Source organism: Teleopsis dalmanni, unplaced genomic scaffold (genome assembly GCF_002237135.1).
Source record: "Teleopsis dalmanni isolate 2A unplaced genomic scaffold, ASM223713v2 unscaffolded_contig_0359, whole genome shotgun sequence".
In the NCBI taxonomy this organism is placed as follows: Eukaryota; Metazoa; Arthropoda; class Insecta; order Diptera; family Diopsidae; genus Teleopsis; species Teleopsis dalmanni.
The window spans coordinates 1-10,225 of record NW_024031741.1 but is presented as its reverse complement, the minus strand read 5'-3'; the positions used below and the strand labels follow the sequence as shown (position 1 = coordinate 10,225).

General features: G+C 27.8%; 1 long non-coding RNA gene across 1 annotated transcript; it reads left to right on the top strand.

The window, feature by feature from the left end:
* The first annotated feature begins 1,772 nt into the window (after positions 1-1,772).
* Positions 1,773-3,880, top strand: LOC119663390. Its single transcript, XR_005251041.1, has 3 exons — positions 1,773-2,200; positions 3,293-3,789; positions 3,859-3,880. It is a non-coding gene; the product is annotated as an uncharacterized LOC119663390 (long non-coding RNA).
* Positions 3,881-10,225: the final 6,345 nt, after the last annotated feature.

Here is a 10,225-nt window from a genome sequence, read left to right as displayed (position 1 = left end):
GCTGACCTACCCCTTCCTTCACAATGCATTAGGCAAATCTGCTACGCAGATGATTGTCTCATCTACATGAGGTCCAACCTCCCCAGTTGAAAGTACATTGAGCTTAACAATTACCTTAGGACTCTTTGTTTACTACGTTACTACGGTAAGTGGAAGATTAAGGTCAATGCCCTAAAAGGTTCCGTCTTCGCGATAGCCCTTATGGGCCAGTGTGCTGATCGCGTCTGTACCTTTAAAACCTCGGAATAAACTGTCGTATAAAAGGTGTGTTTTGGATACTGTCAAGATATCGGAAAATATAAGTCCGAGTGCAGTGCTGTTCGAAGACTTTTATGATTTTTATATGTGCGGGAGAAATTTTTTTGTACCTGTGAAGATTTTTTTTATTTTTGTAAATTTTCGTGAATTAAAATTGTAAATGAAAGGTACTGAAGGAGATTAAATAAAAAGATTCAAGATTTTTAACAATTAAAAACAATACATATCCTTGTTTAAATAGTGGTAATAAATTAACATATCAATGAAATACGTGTGATGAAATTAATCGAGCATAGGTGTTCCAACACTCATTTATAATAATTCCAACAATCATCTGCAATACTAAAAAGTTGGACTATATGAATAACGGCAGCATTATACACCGTTAAAATAATGAAATACCGAGACGGTGAACAGGTATTTAAAAAGTGACCGCGAGTAACGGAGGTGATAACCGAGTCCACATTTGAAAAGATCTTATAAGCAGTACAATTCCTACATATTTTATTATTATATAAAAAAAAATTTGATTTTAAATTTAAAATTCATAAGAAAAATTTTGTTTTGAGGAGAAATCTTAAACATAATAATACGAATCAATTAAAAAATTATGCATATATATATATATATATATATAATTTAGTTAAACATAAATTAAGAAAAGAAATTTAAATAATTTAAAACATATTTTTTTGTTATGATATATAACAATTTATTTTATAAATAAGTAGTAATTGAAGTGAATTTAAAAGCAAATATTGTTTAAATCAATATCGGTAAATGAAATAAGTGCACATAATTTTTATACAATGTAAAAGTTTAAGGAAAATAATTACATAGAAATTACAAAAATTATTGAAAAACCTTAAAAGATATTAATTTATAAACCATATATATGAATGATATATAATGGTTAAAAATACATAAAAGCACCACAACATCAAAGAAAAATTCTATAAACTCAAATAATTTAGAGTTTCATTTGTTTCAAATACATTTTTTTTCTTAAAAGTTTCAACCAAACACAAAGAACATATATATCTCGAAAAGACGGATTCTTTCCATATGGGCGAAAGAGATTGCAGACCAAATAAACAGTTTTAAAATGCCTTATTTTAATTTCTTTTTGAAGTCTAGCACTAAATCCATTTCAATTTACATAATCCTAACCTCATATAAGAAAAAATTTTACAAGATTTTGTTCTAAAAGCCTAATGTGGAAGTGTTTTGTCCGAATAATATTATGTACACTATACACTATTAAACATGTCATTTCAATATCAAAGAACATATTTATTGCCACCACTGTAAATGACAGTTATCAAACGACAACTAAAAAACAAATAAAGTAAAAGGAGGAAATTACTTAAATTTAAAAGTAAAGTAAATTATTTATAATCTAACAATATCAACTTACAATGAATTTATAAGATAAATTGACAATGTAAATTTAAAATGAAATCAGTTGCACTTAACAACAAAACTGATCCAAAAGTTATAAAAAATGAATCAGTAACAATTAAAAAGATTAATACGACGTACATATATCATTTGAAAGAAATTATTACTGGAAAAATTAAACAAGTGGCAGAGAGATGAATCGATTTTTGGTGATTATATAGTTGGCATCTTGGAGAGTGATGAAATGCATGAATATTGAAACTTCAGCAAGAACACTTCAGCAATATTAGTCCATAAATTTCATTGTTAACTATAATCGTCAGTTGATTAAGTTTATTTAAGAAATTAACAAATAAAAGTGTTAACTGAAATAGGCCAACGATTCTATTGTATTATCTGTTGTTGTTGTTGTTGTTGTTGTTGTTGTTGCTGTTCTTGTTGCTACTGCTGTAACAAAATGCCCATTTCACAGCAAACACACAAAAGGTTGACAAGACTTTGTACATGGAATGAGATGAGGAAGAAAGTATAAAAACACGATGTAGGTACCGGTATGAAAGTTGTATTTAACATGCGTCCAGGTGAAATGCCTGCACTTGTCTATAGCAGTTTTGTAACTTCAAAATATCTTGATAATATTATTAATAAATTTAAATTTTGTTATTACTAGAGAGCACCTAGTCTAAGTTTAATAAGAATTAAGCTGTTTTTATATTTTTCACATATATGTAAGTTTTGTGTAATATAGTAAAGTTAGTACCTTTTAGGTAGTAAAAAGATATCGGAAAACATATTCCCTATGGGTTGAATAATATAAAACTTTATTTCAATAATCCGATATTATCCAACATAACATATCTGCTTCAACATAAAAGAGTCTGTCTGTTTTCGAGGGATAAAAATGAGAACATTTGAAAAAATATTCAAAGTCATTTCTTTATCAATTCAAATACTGAAAAACGGAAGAACTGACAATATGATATATATTAATATTAATATATTTTCTATATTTCACCCTTAAGTTCCTCTGCAATGAATCACATACCATATTTACTTAACATGAACCTCTGCCAAACAAATTGGTGTTATGCGGGTACCACACTGTCTACATATTTTATTATTGAAGTTTTCATTTCATTATAAACTCAATTAATGTGCAGCGATAAGAATAATTTTTAAATAAAATGAATAGTTCTGTGTCAATCGCAGAACAATAATTATAATATATTATAGTATAAAGGTATAATATATGCATATGTTTACGGTTACATGAACTCAAATTGAAAATATATAATTTCAATCATTATCACAAAGTATATACCGAATTAGTCTTGTTAAATAATAAAAATAATGTGGCTCATTATTTATTATTTAAATGAATAATAAATGAATACTGAGCACAAATAGTGCTCTAAACAATATAAGAAATAGGTGTGAAAACAGTCTAATGTGTATACTATAAAGATTCTATCTCTTTATATTATTTACCCTCCTTTTTATTCACCTAAGCTATTACCTAGCCACACCTAAGTATCTATATAAAATCATGATTGTAATAATTTCACTAACTATTTAAACTCAAACTAATTTTTAATTAAAAAGAAGTCAATAAAATATTAATTTATACTTATAGATAATGTTGCTTGTAAATCCTACCAAAGCTGTTACTGTACCATATACAATTTGGAATATCATGACATCACGCGGCTTATTGCTTACTGCTTACAGCTGATTAGGTCTATTAAATTATGCGATATGGAGTCAATGTCATCACTAAAATACTAGACCTGTCGGATTCTGTATCTGATGTTTTTTTTCGCATTTCATACGAATTACTAGTGCGATGGATGTTAAAAAGCTCATGGATGAAATCGAAATTTATTTGACAAAATGTATGCGATAAAAAAGAAGGAAATTATTTTTAATCCATTTAAATGTGGGCTTAAAATTTCGAATTTAGATAAAAAAAGACTTAAATGGAAAGTAATATTAACGGGAAGTTTAACCAAATATGCACCTATCCAAGAAGAAATTTTTATGCAAGGCGAATATATGTTACAACATCTCTAATGACAAATGAAGAGTGATTGTGAAAATAAAAAAGAACAATTTAATTTACAAAGGAAAAATGTACATATATTTGTATTTTAAAATTTATATACAATATATACAATATAACAATATTTATGACTCATTTAGATATAACTGAACGACATTACTGAGAATATTTTCTTAATAAAATAGAATACTAGAACAAGGAAAGTCACCAATGTTGCAAATTTTATTGTCCATTAAACTAGGGTTCTATCAATTCTGGAAAATAGTTTCATCGATTATTATGGATTGTAGAAAGTAAAAATCTTTTCTATTATAAAAAGTATAACCGAATGTGAAGCAATTTTTCGTTTAATTCATATGGTATTTTGAAGTTATCCTTTAATTTTCAATTGAAAACTTTATTTATAAGTTTCTTATAAAATTGAGCGATTCTCCAAAATTAAACGAATGTAGTTTTTAAAGATAAATACGATGAAAGAAAACTGTTTTGCTAATGCAAAGGTTTTTGAATAGTACCAAATTATAACAAAAATATTTTATTTTTAAATTGATTATTAATTATTTTCTAATTAAAATCATGGCATAACAAGTAAAAAATTATAAAATGTAACTGAGAGGTTTCGAACAGTAGTGAATTGTAAAAACGGAATTTTTAGTTAATTGAATTTTTAGCTGACCATACAGCTGTTTCGAGTAATGGCTGTTTCTAGCGAATACCCCATCGTTTTAAATATTTTTAATGCTGACCTACCCCTTCCTTCACAATGCATTAGGCAAATGATTGTCTCATCTACATGAGGTCCAACCTCCCCAGTTGAAACTACATTGAGCTTAACAATTACATTAGGACTCTTTGTTTACTACGTTACTACGGTAAGTGGAAGATTAAGGTCAATGCCCTAAAAGGTTCCGTCTTCGCGATAGCCCTTATGGGCCAGTGTGCTGATCGCGTTTGTACCTTTAAAACCTCGGAATAAACTGTCGTATAAAAGGTGTGTTTTGGATACTGTCAAGATATCGGAAAATATAAGTCCGAGTGCAGTGCTGTTCGAAGACTTTTATGATTTTTATATGTGCGAGAGAAATTTTTTTGTACCTGTGAAGATTTTTTTTATTTTTGTAAATTTTCGTGAATTAAAATTGTAAATGAAAGGTACTGAAGGAGATTAAATAAAAAGATTCAAGATTTTTAACAATTAAAAACAATACATATCCTTGTTTAAATAGTGGTAATAAATTAACATATCAATGAAATACGTGTGATGAAATTAATCGAGCATTTGTGTTCCAACACCCATTTATAATAATCCCAACAATTATCTGCAATACTAAAAAGTTGGACTATATGAATAACGGCAGCATTATACACCGTTAAAATAATGAAATACCGAGACGGTGAACAGGTATTTAAAAAGTGACCGCGAGTAACGGAGGAGATAACCGAGTCCACATTTGAAAAGATCTTATAAGCAGTACAATTCCTACATATTTTATTATTATATTAAAAAAAATTTGATTTAGTAGTAATTGAAGTGAATTTAAAAGCAAATGTTGTTTAAATCAATATCGGTAATTGAATTAAGTGCATATAATTTTTATACAATGTAAAAGTTTAAGGAAAATAATTACATATAAATTACAAAAATTATTGAAAAACCTTAAAAGAAATTAATTTATATACCATATATATGAATGATATATAATGGTTAAAAGTACATAAAAGCACCACAACATCAAAGAAAAATTCTATAAACTCAAATAATTTAGAGTTTCATTTGTTTCAAATACATTTTTTTCTTAAAAGTTTCAACCAAAAACAAAGAACATATATATCTCGAAAAGACGGATTCTTTCCATATGGGCGAAAGAGATTGCAGACCAAATAGTGAAAGGCGTACGTGAATAAGGCGCGAATAAGCTGTTTATAGCAAAGCAGCTTAACTTTGCAGTTCAGTTGGTTGTATAATTATTTATATTGTAATGAACCTACTTTTTCCTAGCCGGGGTAGTTCTCAGCCTAGTCCAAGGTCTTACAAGAAAATTTCTATTCGCGGGGACCCAGCGTTCAACTAATGTCGTTTCTACCGTTGAAGTAAGATGTCGTAACAAAGTAATTATTTTCGAATTCAAGTTTTTTTCTTTATTAAACAATTGGTAATATATGTATAACAATCAATGTATTTTAAATAAAAACAATTTATCAAATAATCTCTTTACAATTACTCATAAATAATAATAATCAAATAATATTTAACTGATTTCAATTTTATTGAACAATTTGTATTTTTAAATAAAAAAAAAAAACCAATTTATCAAATACTGTCTTTACAAGTACTCGTAGTTAATAATAATCAAATAATATTTAACTGATTTCAATTTTTATCGAACAATTTGTATTTTTGAATAAAAAAAAAACCAATTTTCCAAATAATGTCTTTGCAATTACTCGTAAATAATAATAATCAAATAATATTTAACTGATTTCAATTTTATTGAACAATTTGTATTTTAAATAAAAAAACAATTTTTTTCAAATAATGTCTTTATAATTACTCGTAGTTAATAATAATCAAATAATATTAATTAATCATGTTTTAAGTTTCACGTTTATAAATGCCTTCTTTGTGTTCATTTACATACAACAAAATTTATAAAAAAAAACTCATCAAATGTTTTTAAATAAAAATATAAGGGAAGATTACTTTGATATTTCACTTAGAATTTTTATATAATATTTTTACATTCCTTAATTGTGGATTCAGTAATTAAATTTTTAATGTTACACTTTATAATTATTTGAGATTAAATTTGCATATTACAGAATAAAATTTTTTCCACAAATATCCTGTTTTCGGTTTAATTTCGAGTTTTATACATATTATTTGTTGACTTCTGTATTTTATATATATATATATATAAGCCTTACCCTCTCTGGTACATCAGGGCAGCTTACAATGTCCAACGTTGATTATCAGGAACCGCCAATCACCTTAAACTTTGCCACGTATCGGAGACAAAGAGACACCAAAGCCGCGCCACGTCGTTTGCTTATGGTGTCAACACGTTTATAATCTTCGAACGAGCACCAGTACAAAATCTTTTAGTTAACCACTGTTAAAGCCGTCAACTATTTCTTTTATACTGGGGCTATTATCACTATTATCCCGAGCACCAAAATAAATTTTATTAGTAAAAATCAAAGTTTTATTTGCCACTTTTTGCTCTTAAGCAATTTTTTTTTAATTTTTTTTTACAAAAAAATAATTAACGTTGTAAATCAAAATTTAGTTTATAAATAATTTTTGAATTAATTATTTCTTTATATGGACAAAAACTGAGTAATTCACACCACCGGTACGTTGCGTTTCGTTTAACATAACCACGAGCCAAGAGACCGAAAACTTCTCCGCTTGCGCCTTTTATTCTCCTTTTTTTCTAACTGCGTCGAGCGGACTTTTTTGTTAGCCGTTGTTCGGTCAATACCCTCAACATTTCCCCTCATCAGGCATTCTGTTGTAGACTTCTGAAAGCTTTAAATTACACTCGCAGCTTTTTTCCTATTATCCGCTGCAATTTTTGGCGATCAACCGAAATGCACAAAGCAAATTAATAAATGACATTTCTCATTTTTTTCTATTTTTGTTTTGATTATGCTTTGTTTTTTTTACTAAAATGTGTTTCATGCAGTTCGGGAAAATAATTTAAATTTATTTTAATTAATATAGTTCGAACTATATTAATTAAAATCAATATTCGTCAGGGTATTTCAAGGTATGTATAGCATATGTTAGATATGTTGGAGTACATAACATCAAATTTTATTTAATTATAGTTATCTTTGACGTCAGCATTTTGTGAAACGTGTAAGAATGTGAACGTGTGAAATGCGTATTGTGTGACTAAAATTTATTCAAAAAATTTAGTCGTCACAATATTTTTAACGTCTAATCAGGGTTTGAATTGCTTGCTGAAAATTAGCAAAAGCAACCATATTTTGACTAATGCATAAATATTGACCAGTCAATTTTTGACAAACGACTAATTGCTAACGCATTGCATATGAAAATGAAATAAGAATATGCATTAGCAACAGCAAAAAACGTAAACTGGTTTCATTTTGATTGCTTGCTAATAGTCAATTTTACATTTTTGACTAATATGCATTTGGAATATATGCAACGTGCTTGCTTATGCGTTAGTTGCTTGTGTTTTGCTATTAGCAAATGTGTATGGATTTCTTTTTTTGTTTTTGTTTTAAGGGAATGTGTACGCATTATTTCTTTGTCAATTATGATGTGTGCGTACAATTTGTATGCAATTAATATAATTTTATTTGTAATTAGATTATGCCTAAACTTATGTTTATTTTAATTATTAAATTTATGATATATATGATATATATATATATATATATAGATAGATATACAGTGCTGTGCATAACAAAAGCAACCAAAATTTGCCCATCAAATAAATAAGTTTTTTGTCTACTTTTTACTTTTCATTCAAAAATCTAAATACACAGTTTTATTTGTTATTGTATTAGCTATTATAAAAAAACAACAAAATCTACAATTCTTCATAACGGGTTAATTAATTCACACAAATAATAAAATATTGCGAAATGCGGCTGTGCAAAACAATAGCAACTGAGACAAGATCAATGATAGATCTATGACCAAAGTGCATTCTAGCAAGATATTTTTTTGATTTTTTGCATTTTTATGCTGTGATTTATGTTTTTAAGCAAATTAGAACATAAACACAGAATAGTTTAATGTTAAATCATGTAATGGAAGTACGTTTCTATCATGACTCGTGACAAGTATACTTTGAAGTTTAAAGAAGCAAGAATTGAAAAATATTTAAATGGCAGTGCTCAAATGAAATAACCAAAATATTTAAAATTAATTAGTTTATTGTTTCGCAGCTTATAAAAAAATATAATTTGACAAAATACCGTTAAAACTGTTTATTTGGATGAAGCCTCTCTTAAGATTACTTGTAGAATTGATCGAAACATCATAAGAATTACAAAAAAAACAACCATTCGTGTCGTTGAGAAAGGTCGTAGCCGAGCTTAAACAAGGTGTTGACTCTAGTACTGTACGCAGGCTTACTCTCGAAGCCGGTTTCAAAAGTTACAGATCAGTTAAAAAACCAATGTTGACTAAAAAGCATTAGCAAAAGAGGTAGATTTTTGTTTTGCCTTTTAATTAATATTAATATACTTCATTTAGATCAAATTTCGCATGGAATCACTTAAATTAGACTCTTACTAAATGGAAAATAATTTTTTTCAGCAATAAATCAAAATTTAACATCTTTGATTCTGATGGGATGTGCACAGTACGTCGTGAAAAAGAAAAACGTTTGTATTCGCGTAACTGCCAAGCGACTGTGAAGCATGGACGTGGGTCAGTAATAATTTGAGCGTTCTTTTCAGGATTTAGACTAAGATCTTTTTATGAAATTCATCAAATAATAGCCCAACATGTGTACAAAAAAATTTTAGAAAGCCGTATGGTACCCCATGGCGGATGAGAAATGTCACTCCGACGGGTATATCAGTGCGATAACGACTCAAAACACACCATAAAGCTGATAAGAGAATGGATTTTGAAAAATGGAATTCCAATTTTAGATTAGCCAGCCCAAACACCTGATTTTAATTCAATTGAGAACATTTTGGTATTCTCAAACGTCGCTTTGGGGGTCGAAAAGTTTCCAAATGTTTGAGGTCATGAAAGATGAATGGTGTAAAATTCCAAATAGTTTTATTAACAATTTAATATCACCTATGACCCGTAGAAGTGCCCAAGTAATAAAAAGCAAAGGACTTTATACAAAATTTAGAAAAATAACACAAAAATTTAATATAATAAATAAAGTTGCTATTGTTCTGCACAGCCGCATTTCGCAATATCTCATTATTTTTGTGAATTATTTAACCCGTTATGAAGAATTGTAGATTTTGTTGTTTTTTTATAATAGCTAATACAATAACAAATAAAACTGTGTATTTAGATTTTTGAATGAAAAGTAAAAAGTAGACAAAAAACTTATTTATTTGATGGGCAAATTTTGGTTGCTTTTGTTATGCACAGCACTGTATATCTATCTATATATATATATATATATCATATATATCATAAATTTAATAATTAAAATAAACATAAGTTTAGGCATAATCTAATTACAAATAAAATTATATTAATTGCATACAAATTGTACGCACACATCATAATTGACAAAGAAATAATGCGTACACATTCCCTTAAAACAAAAACAAAAAAAGAAATCCATACACATTTGCTAATAGCAAAACACAAGCAACTAACGCATAAGCAAGCACGTTGCATATATTCCAAATGCATAATAGTCAAAAATGTAAAATTGACTATTAGCAAGCAATCAAAATGAAACCAGTTTACGTTTTTTGCTGTTGCTAATGCATATTCTTATTTCATTTTCATATGCAATGCGTTAGCAATTATGCAAGCAATGCAAT